The sequence below is a fragment of the Canis aureus genome, chromosome 7, assembly GCF_053574225.1.
Source record: "Canis aureus isolate CA01 chromosome 7, VMU_Caureus_v.1.0, whole genome shotgun sequence".
Lineage (NCBI taxonomy): Eukaryota > Metazoa > Chordata > Mammalia > Carnivora > Canidae > Canis > Canis aureus.
The window spans coordinates 63,190,759-63,207,774 of NC_135617.1; the positions used below are offsets into that span (position 1 = coordinate 63,190,759).

General features: G+C 42.0%; 1 long non-coding RNA gene across 2 annotated transcripts in view; it reads right to left on the reverse strand.

Annotated features, from left to right (window-relative positions):
* Window positions 1–271: 271 nt before the first annotated feature.
* Window positions 272–17,016, reverse strand: part of LOC144317556 (uncharacterized) — a 35,652-nt gene continuing 18,907 nt past the window's right edge. For both annotated transcript variants that reach the window (XR_013383552.1, XR_013383551.1), the window contains one exon: window positions 272–1,178. This is a non-coding gene — a long non-coding RNA (uncharacterized LOC144317556). The remainder of the gene's footprint in view (window positions 1,179–17,016) is intronic.

Here is a 17,016-nt window from a genome sequence, read left to right on the forward strand (position 1 = left end):
TAATCCTACAACATAAGTGCTTTTGCCAGGGCCCCTCTACAGATAAAAAACCTGAGGCACAGAGAGGTGATATAATTTATCCATGGCCACACAGCCACAGTATATAAAGAAATAAAGACTTGAAAAGCACAATAATATTGTCATCATAATTTACTGAGTGCATATGTTAATGTCAGAGGTTTTATGTATTTTATTCTCAAGTCTTAAAAAATTCCTGTAGGGTGGTGTATTAGTTTGGCTAAGGCTGTCACAACCAAGTACCACAAACTGGGTGGCTCGAACAATAGAAATTTATTGTCTCATTGTTCTTGGAAGCCAGATGTCAAGGTCAAGGTGTCAGCAAGGCCGCATTCCCTCTGATGGCACTAAGGAAGGGTCTGGTCTGGGCTCCTCTCCCAGCTTCTGATGGTTCCTGGGCTCGTGGCAGCAAAACACCAATCTTCATATGGCATTCTTCCTGTGAATAGCAGTGTCCAATAGTGTCCTTTTATAAGGACACTAGTCATATTGGGATTAGGGATCCACCCTCATGACCTCATCTTAACTTAATTATATCTGTAAAGACTTCAGTTCTAAATATGGCCGCATTCACAGGGGTTAGGACTTCAACATCTTTCCAGAGCACCTCAATTCAACTATAGCAGGTGGGCATTCTCCTCTGTTAGCAATGAGAAAAGTAAGATTAAGAAGTGAAGTGACTTGGCCCAGGCAGCAGAGCTGGTCGGGGGTGATGCCTACACCCACACCCAAGGCTGCACATGGGGCTCACATGGGGAGCTTTCAAAAGCACTGCTCCCTGCTCCATTTGAAGAGATTTATTGCTGCCCTCCTCCACCCAGTGTTCTATGTGTGGCCAAGGTTGAGGCCATCAGAGTTCAAGCCTGGGCAGCCTGCCATACTGGTGTTGCCTGTGTCTTGGGTTGGGGAGTGTCAGAACTGCCCGGATGGCAACTTGTTGGCACCACCACCACTATCCTCTCCCGAGTGCCTTTCTGCATAATTCTTCCATTAGCCAGCTCTCTGGGGACACCTTTAGCTCATGTCTACCATCCTTAAGTGCCCTTTGCTTTCCAGGTGGGTGCTTGGCTCTGCGGTTTAAAAGGAAGCTCAGCACCTTTCCTCCTTTTCCAGGGAGCTGAGGCATCTCTTCCTTACTCATTTCAATGATCTCTTAAGACCTACCAGGATATCAGCACAAAAGTACAGGATTAGTGTAGAGAGACAGTCATGCAGTAAAGATGCACAGAAGGCATCCTCACACCAACCAGGGGATGCCCATCACAGGCAGAATGGTAGCTTCTGTCTCATAGGAATGCAGGGAGATTTTCCTCCTCCCGAAGACTGTCACTAAGGAGTCAGTGAGTTTGGGGTTCAGGTCCAGCCGGAACCACAGCACAAACTAGAGTTGTAAAGAGCTTTACCTGTGAAGAGCCCTCCAACATCCAGTCCTTTGTGCAGAAGGTCTGTAAGGCAAATCTTGCAAACTTTGCTGTTTAGGTAGATGCTTTAGAGATGTTATGTGACTTACTTCCATTACAGGTGGTATTCGTGGGGATAGGGTAAGACCTGGGATTCCTTCTCCAGTTCTTTATGCTTATCTCTCATGCAAAATACTATATATATATATATATATAGTAATTAGGAAGCACAGATAAAGGGGAAAGGGGGTAAAGGAGAAAAAACTAGGGGGGAAGGTTGTAGCCGAAAGGTACCCTCTTAAGCCTGGCTCCTCGTGAAACAAGGTCTGGGGACATTAGCTCAAGAGGTGCTCTTGGGACCATGCTTATGGAAGGAAAGGGCAAATGGCAGGATGGGACAAGAGTAGAAGCTGGGCCAGGATTCATCACTATAACAGGAAGTGGAGTGAAAATGGAATTGGGGCAAGGCCAAGCTGTTCCACTCCCACATGGATTAGTCTTTGGGTGTGAGCTACTAGGGGGAATGGTGTGACCTTGGACAAGCCATATCTCTTTGGCCCAGGGTAGAATTGTTAAGTTGAGCAAATAAATATAAAAGATGCCCAGTGAAATTCAAATTTCAGATTACCAACAACACCTTTTTAGTGTAAGTATGTCCCAAATATATCACATGGGACATACTTATACTTTTTTTATTTTAAAGGATATGTTGTTCATCTGAAATTCTAATTTAACTGAGTGTTCTGTATTTTATCTGAAAATCCTAGGGGAAGATTAATTTGTGAGCAGCTAGTCCATAACACTGAGCAGCTAGGAGAATGGATGTCTGAGCCCTGGAGGTAGGATCTGCTCAGCACAACATTGCATCTACTACAGGTGCTATACATTTGCAGTGATGGAGTCCAAGGCCAAGTCTCAGTTTCCTGGCAGCCAAAGAACAATACATTTTAACTTTAGCAGTAGCCTAACATTTCTGAATCTTGGGACATTTTGCTTAGGAGAAATGCAGATTGTTTTGGTCATGAAACTTCAAAAATTTCTCCTTATGCTTTGTCATAGTGGGAATAAGGTGATATAGTTACTACAGTCATTCTAACTCCAAGGGATGGTGGTCTGGCTAACGTTACATCTTGCGAAGGACAAGGTTTATTTATTCATATATTTGTTCAGCATATATCTATTAAGCCCCTGCTGAGACTCAGCACTGAGCTGGATACCAGACATTTAGTGATGAACAAGGCAACTATTGCTCCTGGTCTCAGAGAGGTGACAGTCTACCCACCTGGGATATACAGCTTAAATCAGGATGACAAATAGGTCTCCTTAATGAAATGCTAATCTGTTGGTGGAGGCTGGCTGCATCTCTGAGGTGGGAAGGCTTTATAATCAGTCAGAATTCAGGTTAGACCACTGTAGCAAAGAGAACCCAAAATATAGTGAGTTAAATAAGACTGAAGTGTATTTGACAGTAGGTCACCTGGGGGAGGTGAGACTGCCTTGTGTCCCTCGCTCCCAAAGTTGCCAAGGATTCAAACTTCTTCTATCTTGATGCTCCAAGATGACAGCTCACCAATACCTCATCTGCATTCTAGCCAGAGGAAGGCAAGGGGAGCTCATAACTCTTCACTGTAAAAGCATTATAAGAAACTTGCACACATTCCTTTTCTCCACTTCCATTGGGCAGACCTTAGTTACACAGCCACACCTTCCTGCAGAAGAGGTTGGGAAGTGATGTAGCCCTTGTCTGCGAGGCCACCTGTCCAGCTAAGGGTGGAGTGGATCTATTTTAATAACAGATTAGTAAAAGGAGGAGGGAGTGGCTACTGGGGACCACCCACAGATTCTGAGAGGAAGGAAGTGCTAGGTCTTAGTGATATCTGTCATGGAAATAAGATATAGAATTAAGGTGTTTATGGCACCTGCAACTCACAGTGCTGAGGCTCGCTGGCCCCAGGTTCCTGATGTATCCTCTGATACTCTACTCAAGTATTTTCTAACGCAGCCAGGCTATAAGAAAGGATCACTTATCAAAGGCTAGTGAGGTCAGATTCTGATGGCTGGGGTGAGGGAGCAGGGGCCAGGAAGAGCATACCTCCATTTTTGGAGCTCTGTCTATTCATTAAATTCATTTTGACGGATTATCAGACCTCAGGATAAAGCTGGCATAGGGCGCAGGGGCCACAAGAGAAAGGTAACTGGCATTTTTTAAAAAAATTGCATGTACCAAGCTTTATACATTTTTACATATTTATGTAATGCTCACAAGCAGCTCAAATTTTGTTTTTGTTTTCAGTCCCCTGGTCTAGGCAAGGAAAACAGAAGCAAAAATCAGAGTTGAGTTTGAAATAGCGACCACCTTGACCTAACTGATATTTATAGAATATTACCTCCAACAACCGTAGAATGTACATTCTTTTCAAGCACACCAAGTATGTTGTACAAGATGGAAATGTTCTGGGCCATAAAATAAGTCTTAATAAATTTAAAAGGATGGGAGGTATACAGGATATGCTTTTTGACCACTATAAAGCCAAATTAGAAATCAATAACAAGGGGTGCCTGTGTGGCTGGGTACATTAAGCATCTGCCTTCGGCTCAGATCATGATCTTAGGGTCCTGGGATCAAGCCTCACTTTAGTGAGGAGTCTGCTTCTCCCTCTCCCTCTGCCCCTCCCCCTGCTTGTGCTCTCTCTCCCTCTCAACTAAATAAGTAAAATCTTTTTTAAAAAATCAACAATGAATACAAAACTATAAAGATTTAGAAGTTGAGCATTTTTCTAAAGGATCATAAATTAAAGAAGAAATCATGGAGGAATTACAAAATACTTCCATGAGTAATAAAAAATACACCATATCGAAATCTGTGGGAGATAGCTAATGCGGTTCTTAGAGGGCGGTTTATGGCTCTAAACGTTTATATTAGGAAAAAAGAAAAAAAAAAGGAAAAAAGAAATGTCTGAAATCAATTATGTAAGGTCCCACCTAAGAAAATAGAAAACAGGGGCACCTGGGCGCATAGTTGGTTGAACGTTGGACTCTTGATTTTGGCTCAGGTCTGACCTCAGGGTCCTAAGATGGAGCCCTGCATCAGGCTCCACTCTCAGTGTGGAGCCTACTTGGATTTCTCTCTCCCTCTTCCCAGCGCCTCCTTCTCTCTCTCTCAAATTAAAAAAAAATTTTTTTAAAGAAGCTGGAAAACAAAGCAAAGCAAGCACAGAGTAAGTAGAAGTGAAAAAAGAATAAAGATAAAAGCAGAAATCAGTGAAGTCAAAAACAGATGACAGAAATAAATCGCCTGTCAAAAACTACAACAAAACTTCTAGCCAGATTCATTAAGGAAATAAATACAAATGACTAATCTCAGGAATGAAGTGAGAACATACTGTAGATCTTAAAGATATTAAAAAGATAATAAGAAAATATGAATAACTTTGTCCCAATAAACTTAACAATTTAGATTAAATGGAATCATTTCTTGAAATAATCAAATTGCATAGCTGATTCAAGAATAAAATAGAAAAATGTTAATAGCTCTGTATCTAGTAAAGAAATTGAATTTGTAATTAAAATATTTGCATAAAGAAAACTCCAGGTTCAGGTGGTTTCATTGGTAAATTCTCTCAAGCATTTAAGAATGAAATAATACCAATTCTACTCAAATGCTTCAAAGGACTGAATTGTACCCCCCAACCCCATCCATATGTTGAAACCCTGAGCCCTAATATTGGTATTTGGTATTTGGGGATGGGATCTTTGAGAGGTAATTAGGTTTAAATGAGGTCATGAGGGTGGGGCCCCAGGATGGGATTAGTGTCCTTATAACAAGAGACACCATAGATCCTCTCTCTCTTTCTCTGCCTTGGGAGGATGCAGAGGAGACGTAGACATCTGCAAGCCAGGAAGAGAGTTCTCATCAGAACCTGAAGAACCGGACCATGCTGGCACCTTGATTTTGGACTTCCAATCTCCAGAAATGTGAGAAAATTAATTTCCATTTTTTGAGCCACTATGATATTTTGTTATGGCAGCTTGAGCTGACTAATATAAACTTATCCACACAACAAAGAAGGTGAGAAAACTCTCTAACTGATTTTATGAGGTCAGTATTAGTACCCTAATACCAAAACCAGAAAAAGACAGTATAAAAAAATGTAATGGACCAATATCCCTCATGAACATAGATTTCTTAACCAAAAAAAAAAAAAAAAAAGATTCTTTAAGATTCTTTAACCAAATATTAGTAAAATGTGTACAGCGATGCATACATATTTATGTGACATCATGACTAAGTAAGGTTTATTCCAGTAATGCCAGATTGTTTTAATATTCAAAAATCAATCAATATAATTCTCGATATTAGCAGAATAAAGGGGAACAAATGACCACATCCAGCAGATGCAGACAAAGCATTTGACAAAAACGCAACACCCAATTATGTTAAAAACTCTTAGCAAATTGAAAATAGAGAATTCCTCAATTTGATTAAAAAACTCTGGGAAACAAACTAGGGGTGGTGGAAGGGGAGGAGGGCGGGGGGTGGGGGTGAATGGGTGACGGGCACTGAGGGGGGCACTTGACGGGATGAGCACTGGGTGTTATTCTGTATGTTGGTAAATTGAACACCAATAAAAAATAAATTTATTATAAAAAAAATGTCTACCAAGGGCAGTCCAGGTGGCTCAGCGGTTTAGCACCTGCTTTCAACCCAGGGCACGATCCTGGAGTCCTGGGATCTAGTCCCACATCGGGCTCTCTGCAGGGAGTCTGCTTCTCCCTCTGCCTGTGTCTCTGCCTCTCTGTGTCTCTCATGAATAAATAAATAAAATCTTTAAAAAAATGTCTACCAAAATCTTATAGCAAACATTATACTTAATAGTTAAAGATTTAATGCTTTCCCTCTTGTCAAGAAATATGAAGCATATGAATTTTACTCTACTTGCAAGCTAACAAGTTAGCCTACCACAGTCTTATGGATATTGTATTGGTTGGCTGGTGCTGCCATTAACTATCACCCAATTGTGGCTTAAACAATAGAAATTTTTTTTCCCCAGTTCTGGACGATAGAAAGTCCAAGGTCAGTTTTTTTTTTTTTAAGATTTATTCATTTATTCATGAGAGACACAGAGAGAGAGGCAGAGACATAGGCAGAGGAAGAAGCAGGCTCCCCGCAGGGAGCCCAATACTGAACTTGATTCCAGGACACTGGGATCACGTTCTGAGCCGAAGGCAGACACTCAACTGCTGAGCCACACAGGTGCCCCCAAGGTCAGGTTTATGGACTTACTGGCTTGTGGAATGTACTTGGTCCTCACATGGCCTTTCCTCTGGGTGTCGCAAAGAGGGGGCGGGGGAGAGATAGGGAGGGAGAATGAGAGAAAAGATGAACGAGGGTGGAGGAGAGAGAGAGAGAAGCAAATTCTCTGATGTCTCTTCTTATAAAAAGACTAATCCTAAGGTCAAGGTCCCATTTTTATGATCTCGCTTAACCCTAGCCATCTTCTTATAGGCCCTATTTCTAAATTCATTGGAGTTAGTCATATTGGGCTTTAGTGCTTCAACATATGAATTTTGGGGTACACAATTCAATCCATAGCAGATGCTGACAGATGACATGACCTCTGTGTCAGAAACAAAGAGCTTAATTCCTCACAGCACAGCAGGTGGCAGGAACTTCATGTTCTCATCATTGTCCCCCAGGCCCTATTGGGCCCTATTGGGCCTAAATGGGTATTTTGCACAAAATAGTTTTGTGTCACAGATGAGGAATGCTAAGCTTAGGGAACTCTAATCTTTTATAAGGTGTTGCATGCAAACTTGCCCAGCTTTTGCCCTGAAAGGATTATTCTGGACAGCAAACAGATTGTTCCTCTTTTGCAAATGGAGACACTATCTCTGTCTTCCTGGGCTATTTACAGTACAAATACTCTTGAAAAGATAATCCAGAATAAAAGATAGTCCAGAAGCTTGTATCTCTGTCTGCCTGCATTTCTTTTACAGAAGAGAAATCTCTTGCACAAATGTGTAAAATCCATGGAGAATTATTTTCCAACATTCCTCAGATAGAGAACATGGGAAGGATACCCATCTCACCACTTTAATTCAATGATGTACTAGACATGATGGCCAGTGAGGAACCCAAGAAAGGCATAGAGATTGGAAAGAAAGAAATAAAAATGGATGACCATTTGTAGATCATCTGGCTGTTTATATAGAAAATGCCCAGGAATCAGGATTTGTACTACAAAACAATTACTAGAATAATAAATGACTTTAGAAAGATAACAAGAAGTAAGGTCAAATACTAAAAGCAACTAGATTTCTACATAGCAATAAAAAAAAATTCTTAAAATTCTACTTTTAATAGTAACAAGTCATAAAACACTTAGGAATAAATTTAAGAAAATAAATGCAAGCCTGAAAGGTACAAAACATGTCGAGAAAAAGTCAAGAAGATCTAAACAACTGGAATGATATTCCATGTTTGTGAATTGGAAGACTCAAAACTGGTATGATGTCAAGTCTCCCTGAATTAAATTCTCCCCTTAGATTCACTGAAATCCCAATCATAATCCCAACAGGTATTTTAAAAAGGTACTGACAAACTAATTTTAAATTTTATATTGAAATGCAAAAGACTTAGAATATATAAATCCTTTTAAAAAGAACACAGTTGGAGGGCTTATGCTATTTGTCTCCAAGACTTATTATAAAAGCTATAGGAATCCAAACGGTATGGATTGACATGAAGATCAGCAAATAGGTCAATGGGATAGCAGAGAGAGCCTCAAAATAGACTCATGTATCTGTAAATATTTGATTTTCACCAAAGGCACCAAATCAATGTAATGGAGAAAAGGAAAGTCTTTTTAGCCAACAGCACTAGAAGAACTGGATATTAACACAGAAAAAAATAATCTCAGCCCTTGCTTCAAACACACACACAAATTAATTTGATATGGATCATTAACTATAAAGCTGCCAGCAGAAACTGGGAAAAATATCTTTGTTACTTAGGGATAGCAAAGGTTTCCTAGACAGGATTAAGGAAGACAATAACCATCAAAGAAAACGTTAAATCAGATTTTGTGAAAATTCAAAACTTCTGCTTATCAAAAAACACTATTGAGGGGGAACCAGGCAAGACCCAGATTGAGGGAAATATTTGCAAAACATATATCTGACAAAGGACTAGTGCCCAGAATATATACATCATTCTGCAACTCAATAATAAAAAGACAAACAATCCAATAAAAATAGGCAATGATTTGAATAGACAAAGAAAGATAAATGAATGGCCAATAATCACATGAAAAAGATGCTCAATATTGTTAGTCATCAGGAATATGTAAATTAAAACTATACTGATATACTACTGCACACCCATCTGAATGCCCTGAGTTAAAATAACTAACAGCACAACTGTTGGTAAGGATGTGAACTGGAGTTCTCGTATATTGCTGATGGGAGTGTAAAATGGTACAATTACTTTGGAACATTTTGGCAGGTTGTTGTTTTGTTTTGTTTTGTTTTGTTTTGTTTTGTTTTTATGAAACTAAACATATATCTAACCTATGACCCAATAAGTTCATCTGTGGATATTTATCCATATGAAATGGGAGCATATGTCCACAGGAACTGTTGCTCATAGCAGCTTTATTTATAATTGCTCAGAACTGAAAGCAGTCTAGGTGTCCATCAGCAGGAGAATGGGTAATCAAACTGTGATATATTCATTCAATGAGCTACTACTCAGCCATCAAAAGGAATGATTTACTGATTCACCCAGCATGGAGGACGCTCAGAAACTAAGTGAAAAAACCCTTATGCAGAAGAGTATGTACTGTACGCTTATGCTTCCATTTACATAAAATCTGGCAATGATGCTATGGTGAAAAAAATCAGAACAGTGCCTGTGTTGCAAAATTGACTGGAAGAGGTAGGAGGGGACTTTCTGGAGCTATGGCAATGTTCTAGGACTTTGGGTTACACAAGCATGTGTATTTGTCCAAACTCATCAAATGGTGTATTTAAGGTTGAAGCATTCACTGTATGTAAATTTCACCTAAAAAGAACTGTAAACAAATATCAAACTCTAGTTAGTGACATGTATACTGAAGTATTTAAAAATGAATTGCACCGATGTCTGGAATATGCTTTCAAATGCATAAAAAATAAGATTTATTGATGGATGGATAGATGATAGGTAGATGAGAAACCAAATATTCTAAAATATTGTAGAATATAGGTGATAAGTATATGGTACTCATGATAAATCCTTTTCCCTTTTCAGTATATTTGAAATTTTTCATTTAAAAAATATGAGGAAAATACGAAGAAAGTATCATTGAAAAAGCATTTGCATATGCCCCCAAATTTATGGAGAATAAAATTTTTTTCCTATAATGATATATGCAAGGAGGCTTAGCTTTTAAGCAACAGATTTGCAGCAAAAGGCTGCCCCAAAGAACAGAGATGACATGCATTAATTAAAGAACTTTCATATAAACGTATAACCTCAAGGCTAATCTTTTCGGTTTTTAGTATGATAGTCTGCCTTCATCAAAGTCATTAGTGGGAATGAGAATGTGATTATGTCTCTGCACGTCTGTTTGCATTTCACAGCTGCTAGTGAGGCTCAGTCAACACTCTCACGTGCTAATAATTGTAATCAACCCATTTGTTCATTTAAGACAAACAAATGATTACTCTGTGAGAAAGAAATACCTTGAGTCCTAATTTGCTAATTATTAGTTCTTACGAATATTAGCCAGTTATTCTGCTCCTCTCCTCAAACATATAGAACCTTGAAGCTATTATTTTTTTCCCTCCTGGAGGATTGTTCTGGGAGTTTTTCTATGTCCCACCTGGTTTATAAATGCCCAGTTAAAAGAAATATGCAGTGGTTATTTTATACACATGTGCATACACACACACACACACACACACACACACACACACACGATAATGGAAGGGAAAGCCTTTAAAAGTACACTGTAATGAAAATCACAATGTGCATGCTAGAGCCATGTCAGGTGGTGGAAAGGACACCCAATCACATCACATCTGAGGATTGATGCACCCATTCTGCTGTGTGTGGGCCCTGTCCTCAGGAGCTCTGTCCCTCTATGTGAAAGGTCCAGGTTAGAAGATACATATCCTTCACCAACTTGGAAACTGGAAAAGAACCCCTTAATCAAAGATGTACATGTATCTCATTTGAAAGTGAAATGAAGACTAATGGAAGGTCATTGAAACTCCTCCTTTTGGTCAACTTCATGTAAAAGGTGAGCTCCAAGATCAGCTGAGAATGAGAAAAAAACACAGGAACCAACAAAGGGAGGAAGAGGTTGCCCTGGAAGGCTATGCATGAACAAGAGCATAAAGAAAGGACATAAAGACACTGACTGTCATGCATGTCGGGGAGATGGCACATCTTCCCACACACACCAGCTCACTGTAAGCTCCCAAGTCCATGGTATCCCTCTTCACAGCTGGGTCTTCACTTTGAGGTCCTCTGGGATGAGCAGTGGGCAACCTTGATAAACTTGTAAGGTCAATGTCACAGGCCCCATCGCCCTGGTCAGAGCACTGCTTCTCTAGAAGATAGTCAGCTTCCTCTTCTTTCTAACACACCTCTCATGGGTGCTGTGAAAGCTAGCATTGCTTGGTTTCAGCATTTGTAGGCTGTGGCCCTGGGGATGTTATCTACCCACTGATTTCTCTAGTACGCCCCCTTTAGCCTCTATGCTGGGACAAATGCTAAACAGGAAACTTTTCATTCAGAAAGATGCTTAAAGAACAAGAAGGGAGGTTGGGAACCAGGAGCAAGGAGCTCCTAACAGGTGAGACAAAGCCATTCTCCAGGGTAACCAACTCGTCCTTTCTTGCCTGGGACTTTGCCAGTTTTAGCACTGGAAGTCTCACATCCAGGGAACCTGCCCCTCCACCTCAGTCCTGGGCAAATTGGGATAGTTGGTCACCCATAGCTTTCCTGTGCCCTCCAGAGGCCAGGCAGGACATTACTGTTCTACCTACCTGGGGGATTCCAGACAGAGCAGGAGTGGTATAGCTAAAGTTCTCTTACACAGGAGTGCCGGATTCCTGTCTTAAAGGAGTCCAAAATCTCTAGCTTAGAGCTATTCCCTCCCCTTCCCTCTCCACCCCAGGTCTGTCCTGGAGATTGAGGAAGGGATAGTGATTCCTGCAGTGGAGGGATCTGAGAAGTCACAGTTCCACCCGAGCTTGGGTCACTTTGCATTCTGGGCAGTTGTTCAGAGAAGGGGGCCTTCCATTCTGGCCATCCTCAAAGATCAGCCCTAACTGCTTGGCAGTCATCCTCACAGCTCCTCAGGGTGCCTGGCAGGAGTGTGACAGTTATGTTAGCTTCGTGTCAGGCCCGCCTCTCTGGCTTTCTACTCTGACCACTGCAGCAGCCTGGAATAGTGCTGCAAGGCACCAACAACCTGGAAGCTGGCATGCAAGAGAGGGGCGCGATACTCATGGAGACACACTGTCTGGGTGTGCCCCCTGCCCTTTATAATATAGCCTCCATCACCTCTTCCACCCACCTCCAGATACTCATCATCTTCTCTGGTTCAGGGTAGTGAGTGACTTTGAGCCAGTGTCCCAGGCTTTCCCTGTGCCAGCAACACCATCTGGAAAATGGATTTGTAACCTAATAATAGAGGGCTCAAGAAATGAGCTTACTGATGGGAACTTTGGGCTGTAGAAGCTGGGATGTTAAGCTGTGTACGAGGCCCAGAGCCACTGTGCTAGCTGATTGTTATGGGCAGGTTTACAAATCACAACATTTGGTTATAGATATTCATTTAACTGACATCCCAGTAATGGGGCACCCAAAATGTGCATCCAATCTGAGCCCGGCGGAAGAATCACAGGGAAGTAGAATTTGTCTTTGGCAACCAACAATTCCCAGAAAGTAGAGTGGATCTAAAGCCAAGAGGTAGAGATTGAGATTTTGTTAAGGACTGGTACAGTACATGGCATGAATGGGGCCCTCTATAAAAAGGCACCATTATTGTTGCTTTAGAGAAAGTGTGAGAGGCAGAAATTGACAGGAGAGTCACAGGAGGTGGGAAGAAAAGGGGAAGGGGAAATGGCCACCAGGCAGACATTTTAGAATCCTGCCAAGGGCTTGCTTAAGGGAGTAACAGTTAAAACTTTTCATGGTGCCTCTCTGGATGCAGGTTACTAGGAAAAGACAGGAGAGGACACCCCATTTCATAGATAAAGACGCCGGTTCAGATTGGAGCTGGGATTTATTGTTCATTAGCCAGACCCTTAGCTCCAAAGACCATTTGCCTTCCCTCTCTATCATATCGCCCTGTAGTGTTCTTTAAGTATTGGCTGAGGGTGCTGTTAACCTGAGAACGCCTTGAAGGTAGGGGTTGTGTTGATTCCATCAGACAAGAAGCTCTTTGAAAGTGTGAACTATATTGGCTCCATCAAACTGGGGAATCCTTGAAGCCAGGAACTGAGTCTTCCTCTTACATTCTCGGCTTGTGGCAGCTTGTCACAGAAGGGGATAGAAGGCAGGGGTGGTCTAGCTTGGCCATGGAAGCCACTCCTGAGCTGGGCTCAATTTGGAGTTTTTTGTTGGTTTATTTAAATATTTTATTTATTTATTTATTTATTTATTTATTTATTTATTTATTTGAGAGAGAGAGAGAGCAAGAACAAGGAGGAGGGACAGAGGGAGAGGAAGAAGCAGACTTCCCGCTGAGCAGGGAGCCCATCCTCATCTGGGGGTGGGGGGTAGGGCTTGATTCCAAACCCTTGAGATCATGCCCTGAGCTAAAGGCATACACTTAAGGGACTGAGCCACCTAGGTGCCCTAGGGCTCAGGATATTTGAACCCTCTTTGTGTAGGGATGATGGAGACTGTCCTTGGTACTGGCCAAGTGGTGGGACTCAGTCACACCCCAAAGGGAGGAGATAGGTGTGACAGATAGGGAACAAAGGATCAGGTCACAGCTCTGTCACAACCTGCTGCTTTCACGCCCCTCAGGGTTATTTTCTGAGTCTTATACCTCATGCTCAGTGCTCTGGGAGCAGGCCCTGCATGCAGGAGGAGCCGGCCCCAGTGAGCTCCATGAAGACTACAAATAAGTGTGTTGTACTCCCTGCTAATGCCTGAATTATTGCTTTCCCTTCTCCTCAAATGAAAGGAGCATTTTATTGGCTTGGGTTTAGAAACAAAGCATAAAAAGTGGCTTGTTTTTCTTTTCTGACATCATGAAGCTCAGGCTGGAGAGAGAGGTACTGTGGAAGAATAAGGAGTTTTGAGGGAGAGAAGCGGGAGGGAAGGGAGGTGGGGCCAGTTAAGGAGAAGAGGAGGAAATGATGGTGAGGAGGGCAGGAGAACTCTGCAAGGGATGTAACCTGCATTGGAAGAGGAGAGAGGAGGTATGAACGCAGCACTCTAGGACATGCATCCATCTCCCTTCCCAGGGTGGGAAGGTGCTAAGAGCCAAAGGCAGCAGAGTCAGTTTCAACTGAAAAAGCTTCAACGCCCTGGAGACATTGTCCAGCTCAGGCACTGGGGTTACAGAAAGTGGCTTGGAGGTCAAGGGAAGGGGAGTGTTTTTCTCAGCTCATTCTGGTCCCAGGCCACCACTCAGGCTTCCGCAGGGTTTTGTTTGTGGTTTGTGTTTGTTTTTAATCCCTGAACTGGGATTTGAAGTCTCCAGGGATAGGGCTTGATGCTTCTCTCATTTTATGAAGCAGAAGGGAGAGAGGTTCTTAATTTAGGGTGCCTTAAACTGGTTCTTCTCCCTTGATGGGCTAATAGTGCCACATGATGTTGGGAGTGGAGATGGTGTGCTGTAGAGATGAAGGGGGGTGGGGCGAGACTCTCCCTGCACCCATTGCTGCCCTCCAAACCCAATGCACTCTCTCAATTTTCCCTGACTTTCCCACACTGCTCCTCTTGCTGATTGCCATCTCATGCCTTGATGACCTGTCACCTGCTGGTCACCCTTTCTGTATTTACTCAAACTTTGTGTCCTTTCTGGAGTTTTTCATGCCACCCCTGGGATATGTTCCTACCTTACCCTCTATTTATTTTTTATCCTTGTGTCATACTGTATGTATTTTGATTATCAGTTAATGTTTTCAGTTAAGCATTAACTGGGAGGTCTTTAAGAGCACCAACGGAGTCCTATTTACCTTTGTATGCTTAGCACAGGGTCAGAAACATGGTAAGCATCCATTTGGGTGCAAGGAAAGAGGGAAGGCAGGAGCTGCAGGAAGGCTACAATGTTATTGGTGATACATAAACTTTGGGTTGAGACAGCTGTAGAGGGCAGCCCTGGTGGCTCAGCGGTTTAGTGCCACCTTCAACCCAGGGCCTGATCCTGGAGACCCGGTATCGAGTCCCACATTGGGCTTCCTGCATGGAGCCTGCTTCTCCCTCTGCCTCTCTCTCTCTCTCTCTCTGAATAAATAAATAAATCTAAAAAAAAGAGAGACAGCTGTAGATGAATATCTTTCCTTTGTAACTTATAAGCCATGTGGCCTTGAGAAATTATTTTTCAAGATTGTCATGATGACTAGATGTAACACATATAAATTACTTAGGATATAGCCTGGCACATAGTAGGTGCTCAATAAGTAGTAGTGATTATATGTCAGTTCTCCTGAGTGCTTGAGTCCATCCTTAGATGCAATCCTACAACCGCTTTATCCTACCATTAGGTCCTTCCACAGAATCTCTGGACCATTTTTTTCCAGGAGCAGACACGTTTTTTTTCATGGGAGGAAATAGTCTTCCTGCATCTTTGCCAGCGTTGTCAGCGTGTCTGCCACAGGACTGTTGATAGGAGGTGCAAATGTATTTCCTAATTTGAGATGATGGTGTTTGGAATGCCTGGAACTGGGCTATATTTAGCTCTGAATTCCCCAAATAGCAGCATGGAGGAAGAGCCTCCCATCCAAACATCCCATCCAGCTGGAAAATACAACAATCATAATGATTATTTTTATTATTGTTATCATTTATTGACTAAATGAATTAATGGGACTTGGATATCCACTGGCATCAAGAATAATGGGGTTTTATTTTTTATTTTTATCAGTAATCTCTACACCCAATGTGGGGCTCACAATCTCAAGATCAAGAGTCACATGACCCCCTGACTGAGCCGGCCAGGTGCCCCTAGAATGATGGAGTTTTAAAATACCAAGTCTCTTGGGATCCCTGGGTGGCGCAGCGGTTTAGCGCCTGCCTTTGGCCCAGGGCGCGATCCTGAAGACCCGGGATCGAATCCCACATCAGGCTCCTGGTGCATGGAGCCTGCATGGAGCCTGCTTCTCCTTCTGCCTATGTTTCTGCCTCTCTCTCTCTCTGTGTGACTATCATAAATAAATAAAAAATTTAAAAAAAATAAAAATAAAAAAATAAAATACCAAGTCTCAGAGGCCTTCAAATTCCATACAACCAAAGATAGTGTGCTCTACAAATAAGGAAACTGAGGCTGAAAGAGATCATGTGATTTGTACACTCAATATCTGAGTCCAGACTAGACCAAAGCCAGATCTTTGGACTCAATGTAATGGTTTTTGCTATTAAGTTTAAGGCATTTCATCCAAGGACATTAAACTGGCTTTGACCAAGAAGTTACTCATTCTCTAGTGCATCTCTATGTCTACCTCTGCCCTTAAAGGCTTTCTCTCAGTGCTATGAAGGACCCGTGGAACATGGGGTGGAGAGTCAAAAGACTTACATTTTAGTCTCAAATCTGCCCCAAATTAATTGTGTGACCATGGGTAGGTTATTGAACTTCTCAGGGCTTCTGTTTCCTTATTTGCTGCCCATTATTTATCCATCCATCCATCCATCCATCTATCCATCCAACAAGTGTGCATAGAAAACTTATATGCAAAAAATAAATAAATAAATAAATAAAAAGGGGGAAAAAAAAGAAAACTTATATGCTCAACTGGTGATGTTTAGGGATCCAAAGGAAGTACCAGTATGATTCCTGCCTTCCAAACCTACATATAGCCATCAGTAGGTGGTAGAGAACTATCTGATATGTTCACAGAAAAGAGTAATGAAGAACTGGCCACATTAAGGAGGGGCAAAAGAGGCATGGAAAACCCAAAGTAATAAACATCCTATAGACCCCTTCTCCCTAGAATTTAAAGGTAATGAGAGATGGCCAGTGGACTTCTGCTTGCCCAGTGTGCTCATGTGAACACACACACATGTGCACACATACTCCTGACTGTCCCTAGCTGTCTTTTATGAACCTGAGTAGAGTTAAGAAAGGAAGGGCCAGAGTTACATCTAACCTAGAGCAAGCGTGCTGCTGGTCATGGAAAACTGATGCTGCAGGCTGCTGGAAGGAGTGTGTTCATTGTCATTCAGGTGTCACTTCCCCGGTGGTCAGGGACTATACTGCAACACTCCTCCAAAGCTCCAAGAACATCAGGCATGGGGCACCTCACTATGTGTCAATGATTTATTGAATCCAACTAAGTAACCTTGGGGAAGCCTATTTCCTTCTTGGGCCTCCAGTTCTACCTCAGGAAAATGGAGAAGATGCCACTTGAGGCCATTCCCAACATTAAGAAT